Source organism: Gobius niger (genome assembly GCF_951799975.1).
Source record: "Gobius niger genome assembly, chromosome: 3".
Taxonomy (NCBI): domain Eukaryota; kingdom Metazoa; phylum Chordata; class Actinopteri; order Gobiiformes; family Gobiidae; genus Gobius; species Gobius niger.
The window spans coordinates 29,871,230-29,896,012 of record NC_136854.1 but is presented as its reverse complement, the minus strand read 5'-3'; the positions used below and the strand labels follow the sequence as shown (position 1 = coordinate 29,896,012).

The 24,783-nt window shown below is 43.4% G+C and overlaps 1 long non-coding RNA gene across 1 annotated transcript in view; it reads right to left on the bottom strand.

Moving 5' to 3' along the window:
- LOC306960934 overlaps window positions 1–24,783 on the bottom strand; it is a 157,128-nt gene that overhangs the window by 72,087 nt on the left and 60,258 nt on the right. Inside the window, exon 2 of the long non-coding RNA XR_013792727.1 lies at window positions 3,377–3,480. This is a non-coding gene — a long non-coding RNA (uncharacterized lncRNA). The remainder of the gene's footprint in view (window positions 1–3,376; window positions 3,481–24,783) is intronic.

The following is a 24,783-nucleotide window of genomic DNA, read 5'->3' as shown; positions in this document are numbered from 1 at the left end:
CGAGACCACCTGTTTGAGCTGCACCTGAAGCGGCTGTTTAGACCGGCACAAAGTGCTGCGCTTGGATTCACACTGATCCAAAAGTGCCGCTCTCGGGCTGAAAGTCCCTTTAGGTCGACCTATCTAGAGTCTGTGTGAAAACACCCTGAGAGTGCTTTCACACCTACACCATTTGGCTCGCTTTAAGCGGACTGGAGTCTGGAACTCCTGTGAGTACGGTTTGTTTGGGCTGGTGTGAAAGCGGACCAGTTTAATTTGGTCCTGACTAAAGAACTGGTCTCGGATGTTGCACGGTCTATTTTCCTTAGTTCACCTTTGTAAATGGCAAACACCAACAACAGTTTCCTTAATCCTATATGATAAATGAAACAGTATCTTACTGGAGAGATTTTTCAAAATGTTTCCGTAATGCGAGTTGGTTCAGGTTTAGGAGCATAGCCCGTTTTCTGCGTTAATGTCTTGCACATCTTCTCGGCCCTAAAAAGAACCGCAGAGTGTGCTCGTGCCGAGTGTGAGTTTCATGCTGGAGCAACAGCAGTATTTGTGCTCGCTGCACAAAGAATGATAATAATGTATTGCATTGTCTTTGCCACAAAGACAAGCATCGTTTAGAAATAAAAGCACAAATCAGCCTGATGTTTTCTACTGGGATTTTCCCCTCTTCAAATGCTGCACCAATCAGCTTCCACCTACATCACCCAAAACACAGTATTTTGTGAACAGCAGCATCACATCAGTGAGCGGCTATACAACATCCACCATGGTTGGTTCGTTTGCAAAAACAGTGCTGTGAATGTGAACCAAACTAGTTGAGAATTGCTACATTGGGCCCAAGACCATAGAGCCACTTGTGCTTAATGACACTGAGAAGCTTCATCAATGTTTGTCATTTTGAACGACTGGGGAGTTTAACATTGTGTTATTGTTAAACTGATTAAAGTTCAAAAACAAAATAAAGATGCAAGCTTTTAAGGAGTGCTTATGGTTAAGTGCAGTTTTTTTTATGGTGGCTTTAGTGTTTGACTGATGGCATTTTCACACAGGCTTTAGTTAGGTCGACCTAAAGGGACTTTAAACTTCCAACTGCAGCACTTTATTTATTTATTTTTTATTTATTCATTTATTTGATAGGGACATGTGTGAACAATAAACATGTACCACACTACAACATTTTTAGCCAAGGCTAATTTGCAAGGTCCGTCCCTAGAAGGGCTTTTCACACAGAAAGTACAAAAAATACATTTACAGTAACATGAATTAATTAATTCTGACATTACACAGAGGAAGTGCATTGAGTGCAGACTAAAAATGATTGCATACTTGATCTCTTTTTAAAATACGTTTTAGTTCATTTTTAAAAGCCCCCAGATCTAAATCCTGTTTCAGCTCAGGAGGCAAAGAGTTCCAGAGTTTAGCACCCTGGACAGTAAAAGCTGACTGTTCAAAGGTCTTTTTTCTAACGGGTACTTTAACATTTCCATTAGCAGCTCCTTGTGTGATGGAGCCCACTGATCGAAGTGGAACTATGAGCCGTCTGAGAAGACTTTAAGCCGGTCAAAACAGCCACTCCAAGTGTGGCTGAAACAGGTGGTCTCGGAGCGGCGCACCTCGCTCTCAGGTTCGGATGAATGCGGACGATCTCGGGCTGAACCACTCTCGCTTTGTCGCCTCTGCAGTGAACATTTCCTCTTCATGAGCCGATTAAAGCGCATTTCTCCTCGCTTCGCGTCTATACTGTAAGCCTCACTGTATTTAACCACGAGGGAGAGGAGTGATCATAGCGCAACATTGGGGTGATACACGTATGTGCACGGGTTTCTTTGCTTTGACAGGTTGATGCTTGTTGTCATGGGAATACGTTTGTTGAACAGCTGATCGTTGTTATGTGGCTGATGGTGCGATGTTTGGTTTGGGCGCGAGTGAACACGGATTGAACTAACTTTGGAGTAAATGCAGTTGGAATTAGGGCGGTCTCTGGCCGGCCTATAAGGCGCTCCACCATGTGTCAAAACGCCCTTAGACCCACTGCGGACAAAATGCCATCAATGTAGGGAAGGCCTGATTCATAGATGCTGTACACGGTTTGAAATGCTCCCTGAGAGAAAGGTCTTAAAAATTAAAGATATTTTTGTCTTTTTATGATGATCGACCTATTTTAAAAAGTTTCTCTCTTCTTCAGTGTGAAAAAAGTGCCACTAAAGAGAAAGACTATGGCAGATAATAGCCATAAGTCTGAAAAACTCCCTTTATCCTCACACATAAAGGCTAACAATAGGATCTGCTCACTTTGTCTCTGTTCAGTTCAGGGCTCATTATTCTGTGATGCAGCGAGTGAAAGAAGGTCACACCAGCCTTTGATAGAACATGAGGTCTTTACAAGAGTTTGAACATTGATGACCTCGTCTGAATTGAAAGTTGCAGATCTTCCTGATCTTGTAATATATGAAAAAGATAAAGCTAATCTAATTAAATGATTAAACGATTAGTACTTAGTATTAGTTGAAGACAGAAATCAAACGAAAATGAGAATAAACAGTAGATGGTGCTCCCAGCAGATTTGCACAAATACTGTAAGTTGTGCTACACTATCATACGAGAGACAACGACAATGATTCTCAAGGTTGGGGTTAGCACTTTTTTTTCCGGTGTTGCTGTTCCCAGTTTATTTTTCTCACAGAGCATTTGACTTTATTTGAAAACGCTTAATTTGCCACAAATATTTTGTTGGACCACCTTTAGCTTTTATCACAGCACGCATTCACTGTGGCATTGTTTCCATAGGCTTCTGCAAAGATCCTGTATTGGAGTCATTTTTCACTGACATCTTATATTAATGATGGGCGACTGTGACCACTGCGCAAAGTCTTCTCCAGCACATGCCAAAGATTCTCTATGGTGGCCAATTCATGTGTGAAAATGATGTCTCATGCTTCCTGAACCACTCCTTCACGATGTGAGCCAGATCAATCCTGCCACTGTCATCTTGGAATATGCCCGTGCCATCAGGGAAAATAAATCCATTGATGGAATAACCTGGTCATTCAGGATGTTCAGGTAGTCAGCTGATCTCAGTCTTTGGGCACTAGTGTTGCTGAATCTGGACCTGCCTTGTTGTATTCTGTTGGTTTATTGAGTACAACAATTTGAAACTTGAAAAAAATTTGAAAATTTGAAAAAGTAAAAATACCTACTTGGATGTGTCTTGAAACATGCATGGTGAAAGAGGACATTAAGTTGGGCTAGCATTTCACTTTTCACTAACCCTGGGAAATGTCAAAGGCCGTGTACAAACAGGGTAATTCTAGATTGTGATCTGTCATTGCCCAAACTTCTGTAAAGTGCAGATTGTTACAGTGTGCGCTTCAGTCGCCCGTACCTTGTTGTTTTGGCGAATCTGCAGAATAGCCGCTCAGTGCAGGGTCTCCTCCGACTTCATTTCATCTCAGCAGGAGGCAACTCTCACACACTGATCACAGGGTTCTGTAAGGAAAAAACAAACACTTCTTATCCCCAAGTAACCACAATAAACTTTTCTATAAAACAGACAGTGAGAGAAGCATTTGTTCTGCAGTGATGATCCACATAACTCACTGAAGATGGTGGAGAGAAATTACCCAAATTTGGTAATTTCAGGTAATGCTTTAAGTTAGCATAATAGCAAATACAGTCGTTTTCTGACCGTGGCCCCAAGGAGCAAGTAACTTTTGCCATTGTCCAGCCGTTGGGGACTTGGAGCCACTTGAAGCATCCTGTAGGATTGTCCATCGTGTTTTTAAATTAATATTAAAACAAACATGTAAAAAAAGTGGCCAATATTAGAACAATAAATTCAAACTTTGACTGATGAGGTTTATCAACAGGCAGTCAATAACAAAATTCAAGATTACACCAGAACTAAATACTTAAAAGTTCATTCCTTTAACCATCCCAAACATCCCTAGCCCCAACTATCAAAGTACTAAAACAGAAACCACTTAAGCCACATCTGAAGATCGCGAAATAGAAGGTCTTCACAATTATGTCGGAAGATTGTGTTCTGCAATTTGAGCCAATCTCGAGGCCGAATTAAACGTCTCCCTTTAATACTCCCTCCATTCATGAGCAATTACTTTGAAAACGCTCTGACTGCACTTCTACTGCACTGTTAATGCCTCTGTGTCTGCAACTTTTTAAATGTGTAGCCTTCGATTTGTTTGAGGAGTTTCCTTATGTGTGAATAGCAAGGTGAACAGCCTTAAGCTTCCCCCTGGGCCATGACAACAACATAACTATCACCTCAACTCAGTGCGAAGAGGGATCGTAACAAGGCTTTGAGTGTCTAGTCAAATGATGTTTAAGATTAAAGTAGTAGTCTGGGGTCAGGGGTGATTTCTTCAAATTCCCGATGGGTGTGATTGACAAGCACATTAAAGCAGCACTAAGTAACTTGTTTACCTTAATAGATCCTTTCTGTAGTCCCTCTGGGGGTAATACAAGTGTTAATGGGTTTATTGGGGGGTCTCTCATCTCCCCCGGTGTCTCTGGCCAGAAAATCAAGCTTGCAACTTTGCCCGCACCGGGTCAGAGGCGCAATACACACTAATAGAATCACGAAGAAGAAGCTAGCAGGCTAACGGGCAAAGCTAACTACGGGCTAGCGCCACTTAAACAGTATTTACAGCTTTAAGTTTGAGTGAAAAAAAATATCTCCATTGTGTAATTGAGTTGTGGCACAATGTACCTCTCGCCCTTTGTCTTTTCTGTCAGCGTAGTATTTACTCTCACGGACAACATGCTACGACACCTGCAATGGCGCTTATGGCCTCGAGGGGCATGAGATCAACCAATCAGAAAATACGTATGTCGTTTTTGCCACAAAAATGTAAGAACAAGGTTCAGGTTGGTTCAGTTTTAGGAGAATTCAATGTGAATACTGTTTCAATCAATGTATGTTTGGAACGACAGACGGCAACAAGACAAAAATCTTCTTCGAGAAGATGAAGTATCAACATGTGCAGGAACCTCCCTGTTAAGTACATTTAAAGGAATAGGCCACCGTTTTTACATACTGAGAAATGTTCTTACCTAACCTTAGACGTGTTAATATATCCCCGTCTGGTCTTTGTCCGTGCGCTCTGTCAAGCAAACGGAGCACATACGCAGCCTCTCCCACATGTCATATAGCTCCAAAAAAGCTCACGATAGAAGCTACCAAGCTCTTCCACGTGTTCCCTATTTAAATAAAGTTACGTGAAGTGTTTTCATGCAAAGTATATTTACACAGAAATGTAACATGTCGATTTTATAAGCAGATAAAAAGGGGTACTATATTGTGAGGCGTAATGATACGAGGAGCACAACGTCCGCGCAGTAACTCCTAAAGGTTATTGACGGAAGTGTGCGGGGGAAGTCTTTAGAGGCTGCGTATGTGCTCCATTTGAGTGACAGAGCACACGGACAAAGACCAGACGGGTATATATTTACTGGTCTAAGGTTAGGTAAGAACATATCTCAGTATGTAAAAAAGATTTTACCAGTGGTTAATTTGGTTCCTGTTGTGACAACTTAGTCTGTGATCAGATCGATATAGAACTTGTCAAGATTTGATTGGCTTTTAACAAATGTACAGAAAGCAGGAGTGGAAGGCTGACCAGGCAAGAAAACATGTGCAATAGGCCAGAAAGAATGAGAGTGTGTCTGCCTGTGTGAGCAAGTGTAATTGTGTCCCTTATTATTAAATCAAAACAGTGAGAGTTCATGCTACGCTGCCTATCAACGTTCTACTGTCCCCAGCTTTGGACCATGACCCTGAGACAAGCGATGAAAACTAAGGCTGGCTGGTGAGGAGCAGTTATCCAGGAGGAGATCGGTTTAGAGACTCTGCTCCTTCACCTCAAGATGAGCACTAGGAAATATTGAAGAAACCGTCCGGAGAACAACAAATAAAGTAAGTTCCAGGCTTTTATTGCTCAATAACAATGAGATTTTGCTGTTGTAAAATTAAACAAAATTAGATGGAGGATCAAGTGCGGCTGCAGCTGCGCTGTCAATATTGACCAACTTCTTTTTTGGAGAGAGGAGAATCGAGCCTGTGCCTGTCGATAAGCAGAAGCTGGTACATGCGGTTAAATTGTAATTGAGTAAAACTATTTCTTCACCAAAATCCTCCAGTTTCATCTTTCCATTGTCATCCGCTTTTATTACATTACGTTCATTTTTCACAGATCCGGTCTCAGCAGAACTTGTTAATACTTTTTCATTTTGAACTCGTGTGCACTCAGCCTCGGAAAAGCTAAATACTGTCGCACCCTGAACTGAAATCTGTCGAGTTGGGATTTTAATTTCATGCTCTTCTGCTGATATAACATGAGAGTCATTGTTTCTAATTTTCACACGGAGAACAATGAAACAGATGGGTACCAGGTGATGACAGAGAGGCTTGGGGGGAATTTCTCAAGAATCCTGGTTTTACCTCATGCTCATGGGTTTGGAGGAGAACACTTGAGCTAAAGCACTTTTCATTACTGTGTTGATGTGGAGTAGGACACTTGTAGCAGCTAATTACAAATTAGGCGGTTTTATTTATTTCAAGATGGTGATAGCGTTGCTGCGCGATTCCCGGCTGACCGGGAAGTGAGAGTGCGACGGAGGATTTTCAATGTGAAGTGTTTGTTTTCTGCAATAAACAGCTGATCAAAATTCAACACTAGTTTAGAAAAAAATAAAATAAAGAAAAGCTAACCACTCAGCAGGATTTGCACGTTTTCCCTGTGTCTGACTCGGGCAGAGGTGCTATTAGTCCGACATCTCTAACCCAGTTGTGTTCTGGAGAGCAATATACAACCACTGGCCCTACAACCTGTGGACTCTTGCCTAAACCTAATTTTATTTTTCAACCCCTACTCAATGGGATATTTTCAGACTAATGAGACGTCGGACTTCTCGACTAATGGGGCGCCGGACGAATGGGCCGACCCCGGTTAAGATTGGCGTCACACAAACACCAATAGAAATGACTGGATGATTTATCCAAAACTTTGTAAACAGAAAAGTTGTCAAACCTTTTCAAGTATTTGGTAGCTTCTTTCTTGTAGAATATCTTTACACACAATATTCAGTATTTTGCTGATGGCAGATTAGCCTTTGTTTTTTAATTCCAGCACCAGCAGGAGGAAACACTGTTCGCTCCACTCGGCAGCTTCATAAGCATTTACATGGTTTAGTCTGGGGTCGGCCTGATGTTCCCCAGTACCGCTGTTCGGGGAAGTGAACCTCCAGACATGGACCCCCTGAAAATGAGATGAAGCATCTCAAGGGGACACCATAGGTACTATCGCTGTTTACTCCTCTGTTTTGCGTTAGGACTGCGGTTGGGATCAGAGGCTTGATGTCACCCATCCATGGAGTATGCAGGGAACATGGGTGGTCAAGTTTACTGTGAGGTCAGGTTCTGGATGTGGGATTGGCGGTGTCAGTGAGCATGTCGGGAAATGTGGCATTTGTGAGTCTGGAGAGAGACTTCTGTTCTGTTCTCCTAAACTTACATTTGTATAGAAACGAGTACTGGAGAACATAGGTACACACCCAACCCCTGTTGCCTACTCTGTATGTCGTTTAATTCGTCTACCCAGTCAGAAAGAGGGGTCTCCACCATCAGTGAAGCAGAGTGGCTTAATGATCTAGTAAAATGCACTGAAAAGGAAGGCGATGCTGTTTGTTTGCATGTTTTGGCCAGGTTTTAAGAGGTTTTTGAGTGTATTTGTCGACTGAAACTTGGCAACGCAGCTCTTGTGTAAGTGTTGTTTGTGAGCAGCGCTGAATATTGGGAATTTCTGCTCTGTGATTTTATTTATTTTTTCATGCTGCTTCAGTAAATCAAAATTGAAACTTGTTCCAACAGCAGCGACAGTGACGCAGTCCATGATGCACTGGCGGCAGTTCATTCTCTAGTCACTAACCTCACCACCCCCTCCCCTCTCGCTCTTCCTCTCTCCGCTGCCCTGATGTGCTGATAGACACAGGTTTTGCACTCACAGTTTGATGGGTGTGTTAGTGTGAGACCTGCCATTGACCTGGAAGAGTGAAGTGAAGCGCTCCGACACACTGCTGTCCCGAACGTGCTGCAGGGGAGAGAGAGAGAGAGAGAGGTGTGTCCCCCCCCCCCCCCCCGTGGAGCATGTTGGGGCACGCAAGGTCACCAAAAGTCCCCGGGATCTGCAGCTGCAATCCCCAAAACACAATGTCCGCCAGCACGTCATCGCTCCATGTGATGTGTGTGCATGTTTTTTTTTTTTTTTTTTTACATGGCCGCAGATCTGGCAGGTGACATTTGGTGTGCTTCTGCCTCAGCGCAACTGCTCTGCTTGGACTGAGAGCTCCCCCAAGCTACGGTCTGACAGTGCCCTCCTCTGATATCAACTGACTAAAGTGGATTTACATGAGCAAGACTGCACATGAGTTACTCTTAATTAGTTTTATTTTAATATTGTAGGCGTTTATGGTTATATTTAGATTTTTTTTTCTTTTTACATCAGGTCAACCTCTTTTCTCCCGCCTTTAAGCGAGCGCATTTTCTCCAGTTCAGCTTTACCCGAATCTAAATGCTTCTTGACTGGAGCTCGCAGTCTATAGACAAGTGTGACGCCTCATTTGAAAGCTAAGACCTACAAAACTGATTGTAACAGTTTGTCTTTTAATGCTTTAAAAAAAAAAAACATTTTGTCGTGTTTTCATCTCTTTTTAATCGTATTTTTGTCCCTCTTTCGTGACTTTCAAGCAGGTTTCCAGCAAGTTTTTGTCACATTTTGTAAAAGTGTTTTTCGTTGTGTTCACGTCATTTTAAATTTCATTTTAAATTAAAAAAAAAATATATATTCATTTAAAAATGCAACAACAGCATGTAGCATGAATGAAAAGGAGCAGAAAGAAGTAAAAACTTATAATGTCTGCCCCTAATCAACACAAAATCATTTACAGTTCCAGTTCATTTAAATGTTAAACTGTCTCATGCAGCCGTCTTTCTTTTTTTTTCTTGTCCAAGACATCAAAACACAAAATATAAAACACATAAATAAAGTTGATCTGCTACTCCGCAGTGTCATATTTTTGTAACATTGATAATTTTACATATTTCTTAAACACATTAATGGACTTACAAGTTTTAACTTTACAATCAAGACTGTTCCACAGAGTGACTCCTTTGATTGAGATACATCTTTCCTTTGCTGCCAATTGAAACCTGGGTTTTGTACAAACCTCAGTACCTTTTAGTTCATATCTGCTTTTTCTCTTATTGAATCTGCTTTGTAAATTATTTGGTAAACTTTCCAGATGAGCTTTATACATGTTTTTTAAAACTCTACAAAACTTTTAAACTCTACTAATTCACAAAATGTCCGTGTTTTTAGTTGTATGGCTTTTTAGTCGGGTTTCCGTCACTTTTATATCTCATTTCTGTTGTGTTTTTGTTGCTTTTTCATCACTCTTTAGTCGTGCGCTTATTGTTGCTTTTCCGGAGCGGTTTTGTCGCTCTTCTGCTACTATTCTGCTTTTAGATTTGGGTAAAGCCAAACTGGAGAAAATGTGCTCGGTTCATGTAGGGGCTAAGAGGTTAATAGTTTTTCCACATTTACTGCATGCCATTTTGTACTGTTTGTAAATGGTAAATTGTCACATATATAGCACCTTTCTACCTGCTTTACCCAATCAAAGTGCTTTACATCAAGAAACCACTCACCCATTCACTCTCATTCATACATGTAAGGAGACACTGGAGACAAGATGGGTGAAGCATTGAGTGCTCCAGAGTGCAACCATGTTGGTGGTAATTATTATTGTTTTTATCATCTGTTTGTGTTGTGAAGCACTTTGGGCAGCCGTGGTTGTTGTAAATGTGCTATAGAAATAAACTTGACCTTGACCTTGACCTAATTATGACAAACCTTTTTATGGGTGCGACTAAGTATATGTCCTTGGTTGCACTGGCGCACCGGCCCTTTGCTGGCCGTGATTCACTTGATGTGTATAGTGCCATTCAAAACATGGCAACAAAGCACTTTACATGGGACACTTCACACTCTGTGGTGGTAAGCTTCCTGAATAGCATCGGTTCCTCGGAACAACACCATTCACTCAGTCTCACATACACACCATTAGGCTAATGTACATGTTTTTAGTGGTAGGGGAAAGGGGAGCACCTGGAGGAGGAGGAGACCTGCGAAGAGAACATGCACATGAACTCCACAGTTATATACAGTAAATCCCTAGGCATAATTAACTCTCTCGAAGCAACATGCACTTAAAATATTATTTTCCTTTAAGAGCTGTGTGTAATGTTTCAACAAAAATGACCCTGACCCATGATATTTATCATTAGCATTATGTAATATGACTGTGGAAGATAAACTGATGGAGCAAGCTGCTAGAATTTAAATAAATATTGGCAGCGAATCCTGGAGTTGCCCGCGGGGAGAGGCGGCGGGCTGGGGTGGGTTTGCTCATATCCCCCCAGCTCAGCCGTCACGTGTTGGAGTTCACCCCGGTGGACGAGAGGGTCGCGTCCCTACGCCTTCGGGTCGGGGACAGGTCTCTCACCGTTGTCTCGGCCTACGGGCCCAACATCGGTGCAGAGTACCCGGCCTTCTTGGAGTCCCTGGGAGGGGTACTAGATAGTGCTCCGACTGGGGACTCCACTGTTCTGCTGGGGGACTTCAACGCCCACGTGGGTAACGACAGTGAGACCTGGGAGGGAGTGATTGGGAGGAACGGCCTCCCCGATCTGAACCCGAGTGGTGTTCTGTTATTGGACTTCTGTGCTAGTCATGGTTTGTCCATAACGAACACCATGTTCGAGCACAAGGGTGTCCATAAGTGCACGTGGCACCAGGACACCCTAGGCAGGAGGTCGATGATCGACTTTGTAGTTGTGTCATCTGATCTCCGGCCGCGTGTCTCGGACACTCGGGTGAAGAGAGGGGCTGAGCTGTCAACCGATCACCACCTGGTGGTGAGCTGGATCCGCTGGCAGGGGAGGAAGCCGGTCAGACCTGGCAGGCCCAAGCGTGTTGTGAGGGTCTGCTGGGAACGTCTGGCGGATCCCTCTGTCAGTGGGGTCTTCAACTCCCACCTCCGGAAGAGCTTCACCCAGATTCCGGGGGAGGCGGGGGACATGGAGTCAGAGTGGACTCTGTTCTCCTCCTCCATTGTCGATGCGGCTGCTCGTAGTTGTGGCCGTAAGGTCTCTGGTGCCTGTCGCGGCGGCAATCCCCGAACCCGGTGGTGGCGCCCGGAAGTAAGGGATGCCGTCAAGCTGAAGAAGGAGTCCTACCTGGCCTTGTTGGCTTGTGGGACTCCTGAGGCAGCTGAGAGGTACCGGCAGGCCAAGCGTGCTGCAGCTCGGGCGGTCGCAGAGGCAAAAACTCGTGTCTGGGAGGAGTTCGGGGAGGCCATGGAGGAAGACTATCGGTCGGCCTCGAAGAGATTCTGGCAAACCATCCGGCGCCTCAGGAGGGGGAAGCAGTGCTTCACCAACACTGTTTACAGTGCGGGTGGGGGGCTGCTGACCTCGACTGGGGATGTCGTCGGGCGGTGGAAGGAGTACTTCGAGGACCTCCTCAATCCCGTCGTCACGTCTTCCAATGAGGAAGCAGAGGCTGGGGGCTCGGAGGTGGGCTCGCCCATCACCGGGGCTGAAGTCACCGAGGTGGTGAGAAAGCTCCTCGGTGGCAAGGCTCCGGGGGTGGATGAGATTCGCCCTGAGTACCTTAAGTCTCTGGATGTTGTAGGACTGTCTTGGCTGACACGTCTCTGCAACATCGCGTGGCGGTCGGGGACAGTGCCCCTGGATTGGCAGACCGGGGTGGTGGTCCCTCTCTTTAAGAAGGGGGATCGGAGGGTGTGTTCCAATTACAGAGGAATCACCCTCCTTAGCCTCCCCGGTAAGGTCTACTCCAGGGTGCTGGAGAGGAGGATCCGGCCGATAGTTGAACCTCGGATCCAGGAGGAACAATGCGGTTTTCGTCCTGGTCGTGGCACACTGGACCAACTCTATACCCTCCGTCGGGTGCTTGAGGGTTCATGGGAGTTCGCCCAACCAGTCCACATGTGTTTTGTGGACCTGGAGAAGGCGTTCGACCGTGTCCCTCGTGGTGCCCTGTGGGGGGTGCTCCGGGAGTATGGGGTCCGGGGCCCTCTGTTAAGGGCTGTCCGTTCCCTGTATGACCGCAGCAGGAGCTTGGTTCGCATAGCCGGCAGTAAGTCAGACCTGTTCCCGGTGCGTGTTGGTCTCCGCCAGGGCTGCCCTTTGTCACCGGTTCTGTTCATTACTTTTATGGACAGAATTTCTAGGCGCAGCCAGGGGCCGGAGGGTGTCCGGTTTGGGAGCCTCAGAGTCTCATCTCTGCTGTTTGCGGACGATGTTGTTCTGATGGCTTCAACGAACCAGGACCTTCAGCACGCACTGGGGCGGTTTGCAGCCGAGTGTGTAGCGGCCGGGATGAGAATCAGCACCTCCAAATCCGAGGCCATGGTTCTCCACCGGAAAAAGGTGGCTTCCCCTCTTCAGGTCGGTGGGGAGTCCTTGCCTCAAGTGGAGGAGTTCAAGTATCTCGGGATCTTGTTCACGAGTGAGGGACGGATGGAGCGTGAGATTGACAGACGGATCGGTGCGGCGTCAGCAGTGATGCGGTCGCTGTATCGGTCTGTCGTGGTGAAGAGGGAGCTGAGTCGGAGGGCAAAGCTCTCGATTTACCGATCGATCTACGTTCCCACCCTCACCTATGGTCATGAGATTTGGGTAATGACCGAAAGGACAAGATCGCGAATACAAGCGGCCGAAATGAGTTTCCTTCGCAGGGTGGCTGGGCGCACCCTCCGAGATCGGGTGAGGAGCTCAGCTACCCGGGAGGAGCTCGGAGTAGAGTCGCTGCTCCTTCACGTCGAAAGGAGCCAGCTGAGGTGGCTCGGGCATCTGTTCCGGATGCCTCCTGGTCGCCTCCCGCGGGAGGTGTTCCAGGCATGTCCTAGTGGGACAAGGCCTCGTGGAAGACCCAGGACACGGTGGTGGGACTATGTCTCCGAGCTGGCCTGGTGTCGCCTCGGGGTCCCCCCAGAACAGCTGGAGGAGGTGTGTGTGGATCGGGAAGTTTGGGCATCTCTGCTGAGACTGCTGCCCCCGCGACCCGGCCCCGGATAAAGCGGAAGAAAATGGATGGATGGATGGATGAATCCTGGTTTGAGGAAGCTTTCAGACAAGTGGTAGTGTGCAAATGAAAATCCTAAGGCGTATCTGTGCACCCGACATGCTCAAGAGACAAACCTGTGTAAACAAAAGTAAAAAAAATTAAGAAGAAAAAAAAGGGGTTAAATAAACAACGTATTTTCTTGTAACACGTCATATTGCTACTCACATTATCCACATAATTGATTTTTGTTTATTTCATTTGAGTAGTTTACATTTGTTCTTTTTTTTTTCTAAATTCACATTATGCACTTATGGAAGCTCAAAAGGAAGAAAGCTTATATACGCCATAATACATTTCACAATACATTTCACAATGATACAACACAACAATACATGAGGACCATATCCACAGACAAGAACTCAGAACAAAATATTCTATTCTTAGAAGAAAAGTGTCAAAATAGAATTTATAGAATTATATTACACTACAACATAGACAAAAGTTGGGAACAGGAGTTTTCAAGGGTGCCAAAATTATTATAATGAATTTCAGCTAAAGTTAGTCCTTAACTCCAGGTTGAGTGTATTTTGTGTTTATTCATCTCGTGACCCGAAAAGTGAACCCTTAAATGCTTGAGCGTGTGCAGATACCATTAGCCAACGCACATTTGCAGGGTGTAAAAGTTGTTGACACGCTGGGTTGTCGTATTTGTGTCACCTTCAATTAAATACTTAGAGCACTCAGCCATGTGTTTATGATTTGGAGAGACTTTGAGAAGGACAAAACATTATTAAACTTTCAAAAGAAGCTTGTACTCAGGTTATTTTGGTGAATCACAAAATGTAGTTGTATTAGTGAAATAGCTGTGCATTACAATAGGGCACATACAAGTTTAGGAAAATTTAAGAACTACTGCACAGCATGGGCTCTTACTGGTTTAAAAAAAGAGGCTAGAACAAGAACTAAACTTTGTGCATTACTATTTATTGCAAACTGGTTTTAGCCAAAAGATCTGGCTTGAACATTGAAACAAAAATGTAAACAATCATTTTTTATGTCATCAAAAAAGCCAATGTAATAATGAAATGATTTGAATATGTCTATCCCGTCTTTGTGAAATGTTTTACAATGTTCCTACATAAAGTACTTTTGAATTTGTCTGAGATGTTCTTCTGTAAATTGTAAATATTTACAACATCAAAAGCTTTCTAATTTGTTGCTGAGTGGTTTGCTTGATTTGACAAACCATCACCGAAGTCCAGCTTTTGCTGTGCATTAAGCTGTTCAAATAAAAGGCTCATTATCATGAATGTATTATGTTTGCGCTCATTTTTATCTTTTGTTTTGCCGTGAATCTCATCCTTTAATTAGTCAAAGTGCACTGAAAACAACAAGCATTTTTTTTTCTCCCACACACACATCAAACGGTGCTTAATTCTTTTGTCTTACAATCCATAAATCTAGGTATTCTCGACTGCCACCACACACTTTCCCTTTTTTTTTACAAACTTTGGGCCCGGGCGTTACCTCCGCCAGTTCTGATGGCCGTGATTGACTGGCGGATTGTCCAATCAGAGAAACGCGTGGTCCATCGCATATGTCAGCAAACCAAAGAACGAAGACACGGAGAAAGCACCAATAAAACTCACTCAAAAGCCTGAGAAACAGCGCCATGTTCTGCCAAATCAGTCAGGGTGAAAAGAAAATATCACGTTTGTTTTGAATGTCAAATCCATCCAAACATACACAGTGACATTTCTTTCGATCGGGAGTTCTTACGGTGGAAAGACATTGAAAGAAAACATCATCATGAAACACTACTCATTTGCTTTGGGTCATCAAAAATAGAAAGAGAAAAGAGAGGCTCCAGGGAAATGGCATCCCTGAGGCCCAACAAAACACACATTTATGAGAGAAGCCGGCCATTTATGAAGCAAAGGAAATCTAAGAATAATACTTCTAATGAAGACGGAAAACATATTAAGATTCACAAATAGTGTAATCTGGTGGCAGGATGAGGATCTGCAGTGGCGAGAAGGTAAGTGAAATTACCGTAATTTCCGGACTATAAGTCGCACCAGCCTGGAGGCGTAACTGCACCGTTGACAAGCCTCTCCCGGCAGCACGTTGTTCAAGTTCTCATTTGCAAACTCGTTCCTCTAGCTGTGGCCATCGACCTTTCAGCCTGCCATTCGCTTTTTTTTTGTTCACAAGTTTCTCGCTCACTCCAAACTTTCTTTCTGCTGCTTGATAACCATTTTTTTTTATCTTCAGTGGTACAGGAGTAGCAGATACTAGGGTAACACTTTATATGAAAGTGTGTTCATTAAGTATTAATAAGGTATTAATAAGCATTAATATTATGCTTGGAAAGTTTTAACACACTGCTTATTATACTTTTATCCGTTAACATACTAATAGGCCATGAAAAATACGCTTATTCATAGCCAACAATAAACTTAACCCTAACCTTAATCCTTACCCTAAAATGATTACACATACTTAATGAGAGCACCTTAATCTAAAGCGATACTGATACTCGTAAACAAGCCTAGATCGCCCTTCTAATAGCTGTCAGTGTGAAAATAACAAACATGTGACATTATAAGTCGCACCTGAGTATAAGTCAAACTATGGAAAAAAGTGTGACTAAAAATGTGGTACTTTGATTAATTATTGTGGACTTTGTGTTATTTTGCACTATTGATCTTTCCTATAAGTTCGATATCATTGAGTGTAATTATTGTTTTTGCTGTTCATCAGAGCTGCAGTTAAGGTTAAACACAGTGTCCATTATAATTAAATGTAAAAACAGTGTTAGAAGCTCATCCATTATTCATCTGTCTCTTATTGTAATCACCGCTTTGGCTCTGGCTCTGATGCACATGTTGAACACGAGTAGATCTCACTATTACGGCCAGGAGATTAAAAAAAAAGTTCTTGATATTTACTGCAGTCTTGGAACTACCACCGCTACCACCAGGGGTACAAGGACCAGGGGTCATCACATCAAATTCCACCTCATAAAATACTGGCCTCCCAAGTACCACCAGACCGAGATCAAGCTCAAATCAGGACTAAACCTGGTCTGAAATTGAATAAATGGTTTAAAATATACCATGTCTAAACTTGAAAACTTGAAAACTCCAAGTGCAGAGTGTGTATTGAGTTTTAAGTATCTTTAATCCGTCAAAAAATAGTGCATTTGTACTTTTATCTCCTGACATGTTTTGAGTAGCTCCGTCCTGAAATGTATATAATAATACATTATGCATAGCTACGTTTTCCTTTCGTACCAAATAAGAGAAGCCTGTCACACACCAAAGTGATTTTTCTGAAGTGGGAAATAATAGACTCTTTCTGTTCACTGCTGCGCCTCCAGGTTTTCATCAAATATATATGTGTGAAATGCTATGAAAACAAATGCACTGATGAGTTGTTTTAGTTTTAGTTTTTTTTCGGGGGTTCGTGGCAGATGAAGCTGAGCGGCTGAAGGCGCTGGCTGAGTTTTGCTTATTCAAACTCATTCGCACTTACAGTTTTAATGGCAATCTGTTCCCGGAGAGAAACATAAGGGCTTTTAATGTACACAGTCTGCAACAGTGAGGAGCGTGCGCAACATTAACGCACCTCAGAAACACTGCAATTAGATCATTTCTTCATTACTAAAGCCAAGGTATTTTGCTGCAAACAATTGTATCTGGATGAGTTACAATTTAAAGTTAAGGTTAAGTTATACTTTATGAATCCCCGTAGGGAAATTCATTCTCTGCATTTGACCAATCCTCAATGCCACTGGGCGACCTGTAGGAGCAGTGAGCTGCCAGCGTGGGCCGGCGCTCCTGGACCCATCTCCATGATGTGCAGCCAGGCTGGTGGTCAGAAACACCCGGCCGGAGGTGAACATATTTAATCTTCTTTGAGGTGCAAACATGATGTCTATGTGTGAGAACAGGCCATACTGAGATATGTTCTTACTTGAGCTTAGACGACAAAAGATGTTGTTAGCATTTAGCCTCTCCTCCTCTCCTCTATGGAGTCAAATAGGTGTGACTAACCTCTTCCATGTTTCCCCTATTTAAATACAGTTACGTGAGTAGTTACTTGATCCAAGTATAGTTACACAAAATTAAACATGACGATTTTCTAAGCGGATGAAAAGGAGTGCTATATTGTAAGGCGTAATAACACCTTAGCAGCACTTCGACACCGCGCAGCAACATCTTCACTCCTATAGAATTTCCTCAGGTAACCATATATAAATAGGGAAAACGTGGAAGAACTTTGTCACTTGGAGGAAAACAGGAGAGGCTAAATGCTCATAACAACTTTGGTCTTTTTGCGTGACTGAGTGCACGCACAAACACCAGACAGGTCCGCATCAACTCGTCTAAGCTCAGGGAAGAACATATCTCAGTATGGCAAAACGGTAGCCTGTTCCTTTAAGTGCACTGTCTTAATTGAAAGTAAAAAAAAAAGCTTTGTATAGTGTTGTTTATTATTCAATATTTTCTGATTTGTTTTATTGGTTTTATATTGTCGTTTTACTCTTTTTTCAGTGAAGAGCACAGTATAACTCCTCAGTTTGCTCATTGTTTTTACATACATTACACGCCTTGAATTTAACTGGCTGTTTCAAACTCTGTCACTGGAAGTTCAGAACGTATTAGTCCCTTCTTTTCATTTTGAGCGAAGAACGTGCTTGTGCCGCGTCTGCATTAACCCTTCTTCACTATGCCGCCCTGTCTACTGCTTGTCACTCGCCACTTCTTCCCGCTGAGGCTTCATTACCCATAAACTGTAGAGCATACGGGAGAAGTGCTCAGCGACCACTCAAAAGCGAAGGCTGTGTGTGTGTGTACAACTGGAGATCGGGTGGGGTAGGCCATGCTCTCAAATGGCTTCGCAAATGGTAAAACTTCGATATATTTCATTTGTATAAGGATCCCTCACACTTTTCTGAAGGACTTAAACCACTGGAACATGCAAACTCCACTGAATCGAACCCAGGACCTTCCAGCTGAGATCTTGCTGTGTCTGTGTGTTCCATGCAGAAAAACCCTTATCACTTATAAAGCCTTTACTGGTCGGAATAGTTTAGTAGATCTTTCCAGAGTTTCCCCAATGAACTTCAGCCTCACCTTTGCGCAGATCAATATTGTAATTACTTCTTAAGTTTCTCTCTTTTGTTGGTGTCCGTCAGGTGTTATTGTTGAGTGTGGTGTGGTCTCGTCTCTCCTCTCCACCTTTGCGCCTCTGGATTTCTTCAGGCTCTGCTCTTTGACCACCTCCCTTATTCTATCCAGGCTCCCTCCTGCCTCTCGGTCTCACCTCTCATCGGCCCCGCATTCCGGCTTTGTTCACTCTTTGTGTTGGCGCCTTGATTCCTCTTTGCTGTCCTCGCCTTGGGCCCTTCGCGTGTTCAATTTCCTTCATTCTCGCTTTTCATTATTCCTTACCCTGACCTCTCCTCTCGCGTTCATGTCGCCACATTGTTGGCCGCTCTCGCCGCAAATGAAGTTTCTCGTTAAAGGAATACCTCGGCTCTAATACGAAGTCCTCTGACAATGAAGCATTTTACATCGAGAAAGTGGTTGACAAAGAATTAGAGAAATGAAAAGAATTTAAAACAGCATTCACTTTCTGTAACAACCATCAATCAATCCGCTCAAATGAGTTGTACTGTCCTCAATTCATGCCGTGAAGGAATCATAAACTGTGTATTTACAAACCTCTGTTGTAATTCATGAAGTCAGCTCAGTCTCCTCCAACAGAGCAAGTTTCAAAAATGACAAAAAAAAACTGACAATCAAAGCCTACAGCTAAGACTTTAAAAACAAATATAACACTAAACCAGCGTGGTTAAAAAACATTACACTCTTCTCAGTGGTGTCACGAGAATGGCATTTTTTTTTGGAAACAATAAAACTATTTTAATTGTTTTTGACACATGTAAAGTGCTCATTGGATTCCATGTATTATTGAAACTTCTGGAGTCAACCCTCGCCTCTAGGGGGTGGTATTGCAGCAATGTCATTGGTATTGCCCCCATGTTATTGCTATGTCATGATAAATGTGGTGTGTGAGTTGGAGTTGGTTGTTGTTGGTCAGAGGGCCAATGGCACAATTAGACAGCCTCACTGTCAGTCTACCCCAGGGCAGCTGTGGCCACACCAGCAGCCTCACCGGAGTTTATGGAGTGAATAGATAATAACTCCAGAGTAGTGCTTAGAGAAACTTCTCACCTGAAGTGCTATTAAATTGTTAATATTATCACTGTTATCAAAGTAAAACATATACAGTATTAATAATGTTAAATGTATCAGAGACAATTAAATACATCTTAAAACCTAAACTGTGTAGTCAATGTTATTTCAATAACAAGCAATATGCCTAGTATTGTACCTGTATTCACACGTTGTTGCTAATTGAAGCCATGGGACAGAAACCAAAGTGAAAATTTAAATGAATAAAGCCCAGTCTGCTCTCCCCAACCCCACACACCGATGTCCGGACTCTTGCACTGTAGAGCGAGAGCCGACTCATACACACCTCCATGTGCACTGCTTCGTGGAGAAGGACTTGCTTTTGGACAACGTTTAGAATGAAGGGGAGCGCAGGGCTCGGTCAGTGCTATGGCCGGGGCGCATCCACTGTCTCTTTCAATCCTTCAGCGACAGCTCCAGTGTCTCAGTGTAAAACGCGTATTTCGAACAGTCTACGCAGCGTCTTTCCCGCAGACTTCAGCACTTTGTTGTAGAATACAGACTAGCCCGCACCTGTCACTGCCTTTGCCCAAAGCCACTCTCACAAGCGGCTCTCGTGAGCCTGGTCGGAGAAATGTGCACAGATGGCCTGACATCGAGGACTCTCAGAGCGGGGATGAACAGGTTAGGTGGCGTTGACAGGGGAGACGCCTCCAGCACCATGAGGATCTTTAATAAGCCTCTATTATTATCAGCTATTCTCAGGGTTTTGTTTTGTGCCAGACAACACGGGAGCCGTGCACTCTATCCAACCTCTGTCCTTCATCATTAAATTTGACAGAGAAGCCAAAATGTTCCCATTTAAATGACGCGGGGTGTTCAAGCTTCTCCGTCCCTCCGCTCGCCATGACCACACTGTGTGTGTGCACACAACTCTTTTTTTTCATAAATCAATTCGCGGATCCTGTGTGTGCCGCCCCGAAGATATTGATCCGAATGGATCACAGATCAATGATGACCCGTTGCACCACTGTACAGTACAGTATGTACAGTATGTCAGCAATACGAAATGTGCTCTTAAATAAAGTTGCACATTAATAATGCAATATTTTTGTTGTCAAATAAAGCATCTAGACGTATACTGTAGGCTTCCTGTCTGCCTCTTAACCATTATTTCAATCCAGCTCTGGTCGCTGCTTTCCCTCCCTTCTCTGTCTCTTAGTGGTCTATGCCCCTCTGGAATCCTCCTTCCCAAGTGGCCGGACCCCATCAAGCCTAATATCCAGGATTTTGGCAGCGCGTCCTTCTCAGCCCCGCTCCAAGCCTCTGTCCTGCTGCCCACATTCCCCATGTCATCTAACACACCCCTGTTAGCTAAATGGCAACATGAACTTGGAGAATGTGTAACTGTACTAGTGTGGCTTTGATATGAAGTCACCCAAAATCCATTTTCTGAGGAAAAAAACTGAAAAAAACTGAAAAAGACTTTAAAAACTGTCCTACAAGTTCAACCACAAGTAATAATTTTGAGAATGATACTTTGTTTTTCAAATATAATACACGTACTAGTGATTATTACTGAAGGGATTCAACTTTAAATTAATGACATTGTCTGTTTCATGCGGACATGTCTGTAGAAAAACACCACATGCTATTACAACATCTTTCAGCGTTAGTGCTCCCAGAAGCCCCGGTCTCTAAATGTCCAGGCGCCGGTCAGTGAACAGGTCATGATCAAACGCTCCCTCCCAGTCTCTCTACGGTGTCCTGAGAGGCTCACACTGTCTCGGAGGTCAGAGGTCAGCCAGCAGCCCATGACAGAGGAGCAGAGCCGGAGACGTGTTTTGATCTCTCCTGTCTCTGATGACCTCAAATAATCCCTTACAGCGCACTGCTTTTTGATCCATTTGTCTATTGCAAGTCTCCCCCACAATAATAAAAAATATTTTTTCTCTCTCTTAGCTATATCTCTTTTCTTTTTCTGTTCTTTCCAGACTTGCTGCAAGAAGGTCCCAGGTTCGAATCCTGGACTGTGTTTAGGTAACTTTGTGTGGAGTTTGCACGTACAGGTGTTTTGGTTTTAGTGGAAAAGGTCCTACGTCCGAGAATGATGAGCCGATACTAGCAACGCTCTCAGATGTGGAGTTATCGAGGAAGCAACGATTATGTGCTGAACGTCTCGACCAAACAGCATGCCAACCCAAATGTGAGCAATAAAGGCTTTTAACAGATCGAAATCACAGAGAAGGCTCATCATAACAAGATCCTGCGGCTCCGCTAAGTGACAACAAAATCGTGTACGATGGCGCTGAATGTAAGTCAGCACCCAGACGCTCCTGCTTTTGAACAGTTGGGGTGCTATTTATGTTCACGACTGTGTGAAATCCAATATAGTGACATTTCTTTGGATCTGAAGTGCTAGTTGAAAGACATTAAAACATGCTAAATATTTTACTTTGGGATACTTTGATTGTTGTCAAAAACAGAAAAAGAACAAAGACCCTCCAAGGAAATTACGTCCCCCGAGGCCCAACAAAACAAACGAGAGAAGCCTGAGATGTGACCATTTATGAAACAAAGGAAGTCTATAGAAGATGACCAGGGACTTTAAAATACTCTTAACACAAGGGAAAAACTGCTGTGCTATCAGGCTATACAAATTGTATTTGAAAAGACAGACGAGCTGGATATGTCCTTTTGACATCGACTGGGGTGTGAAAGAGGGACACGGACTCAAAATTACTACGTATGTGCAAGTGAAACCGGACATAGCATTTACGTGGTCAAAGCTTTTCAGTGACACCCTTTGAAACGAGGCACGTTATTCCACCTGCATCGTACATTTCAATTTCATTAATTGTTTTATTTCCCAGATATGACGTTTGTAAAATGTGATGAACGACTCATCTCTCCCCAAAGACCAGACGCAGCATGTTTCAGTGTTTTCAGAATGAATTGCCAAAATAGACCAACAAAAGACAAACAAAATGATGAGTGTTCGGCGTCTCAAAGCCGTTTTCATGCATTTCCGATTGTTTTCTTTGTAATATTTTCCCCCAGACTGCGAATTATCCGCTCCTCTCTGAAGGAGCATCCCGCTGCGAGGATAGCAGTGTTTAGTGTCGAACGGTCAGCTGTGGAGATGAGATATTAGCAAAGTGCCAAAACAATGATTTTCAATTATTTACTTGGATGTTCTAAAGTCCTAAACAGCTTTCCAGTCGCCGACGGAAAGATGCCGCATGCGGAGGGATTTGCATGCCTCAAACAATGGCGGTTCAAACACCAAACGCGCCGCTGTGCTACGCAAAGTCCCAAACTCTTTATTGCTTTATGTTCTTCTTGTAACACATTTTTGGAATTGGATTAGTTTAATAGTTTGTGGGTCAGCTTGAGACAGTTTTATAGAACAGGGCCAGGGCTAAATGATCCAGAAAAGCCTTAAACAGCGGAAAAGCTTCATTACTGCAGTATTTTAGAGTTGTGTGGTTGTCTGTTTTCGTTTGTTATCTTTTACGTGTAATTAGTAATTTCAATCGCTCATTATTCAATATTTTTACTCCAATGAAGAACACAGTTTCCTCATTGTTTTGACATTTGTACATTGAATTTAAATGATATGTAGCTCTTTCAAACTGTGTCACTGGAAGTTCAGAACGTTTTAGTCCCTTCCTTTCACTTGGATTTAGTTTTTATCGCCAAAGCATTGAGTCATAGTTTTAGTCTGGTTAAGTCTCATTTTAGTCCACGTAAAAAAATATTTGAGTCCACGAAAGGAATATGGGTGGCATTTGGCAAACAGAAAACAGGCCTTCATATGGGTTTCTTTTAAAAATGCCACTCTGTCATAAAGGCCAGATTTGTGCAGTGTACGACTAATAGTTGTTCTGTGGACAGTTTCCCCCACCTGAGCTGTAGCTCTCTGCAGTTCACAGGCTTCTTGGTAACAGCTGTGGTCAGTGCTGTCCTTGTTCGGTCAGTAAGTTTAGGAGGACGGCCGGGTCTTGGTAGGTTTGCAGCGATGCCATACTCTTTCCATTGCTGGATGGTGTATTTAACTGTACGTTGAGAGACATTCAAATCAATCTTTTATAACCTAACCCAGCCTCATACTTCTCAATAACTTTATCTCAAACCTGACTGGTGTGTTCTTGGACTTCATGATCCTGTCTGTTCCCCAATAGTCTCTTAACAGACCTAAAACATAAAATGTCATTAAATGTATTTATGTTTATGGTCCATACTTATGCAACTCACTGTACATCACGATTTGATGCAAGATACATGACTCCCCATAATGATAACCTGTGATAATCGGTATATTGCACAGAATAACCTATACGATACATCACTATTTTCGGGGAAGCATTCGCTATTTTTAACCTTTTAAACATGTGAAAAGAGGCGATCTTTTTTTCGTGTGTCAATTTTAGCCAGAACTCCGCCGAAAGAACACAACAATCAGCCCAGCAATGGAGCAGGCAACACAAGTGAAAGCTTTTTGCACTTCAGTGAAAGCTTAATGTTCTAAAATGATTTGTCAGACAGTTGCATCCTGTTTTTATTAGATGTGGCGCATGATTGTATTCACAAACCCGTTCTTCAAAGCATAAATATCAGTCCTATTGCAATTTTAGATTATTTCAATAAAAAGTGTGCCTTTCATCAAGATCGGATTTTGTGAGTTGTCTGACTGCGTGATTAAAATGTTATATTAAAGAGGGAGAGAGTCTTTTGAACGGCTCTTTGAAATGAACGGATCCTTGGCCAAGACACTTCACCCACCTTGCCTCCAGTGTCTGCGTACACTGGTGTATGAAGGAGAGAGTGAATGGGTGACTGGTTCCTTGATGTAAAGCCCTTTGAGTGCCCAAAGCAGGTAGAAAGGCAGTATATAAATGTGACCATTTCAAATTCTGGCACAGTCCTGAATGTATCCGTGACCATTATTGGCCCTCTATTGATTGTGAAAGCCTTGGAGCACTGCTCCCTCATTAACATGCACGAAAATCACCAAAATATAGATACCGGAATCAAAAGTATCCTTATCGTGCTGCAAAATGTTGCAATGTATCGTATATATTGTCACATCACTAGAAACTAGCACTTATCTTAACTTAACTTATCAGTTTTCATTGTCACTGACCCTCGTCCAAACGCCTGATTCCTCCAGCTCTTCCACAAATGCCCCGCCCCTCAATCTGTTTCTCACAGTCATCTCTCTGTAGTTTGTTGCCGCCACAGCAACAAACGAGGGGATTCCCAGGGGCCCGCAGGAGTAGTGTGTGGTTGTTGGTGATCGGAGCGTCCGTCGGCGCAGATGTGTGGGGCAGCGGTCCTCTCAGCCTACGCCAGGACAACTGTTGTTACATCTCATATCACCGCTGAGAAGTGACAGAAGGATTGTCCCTGGAGAA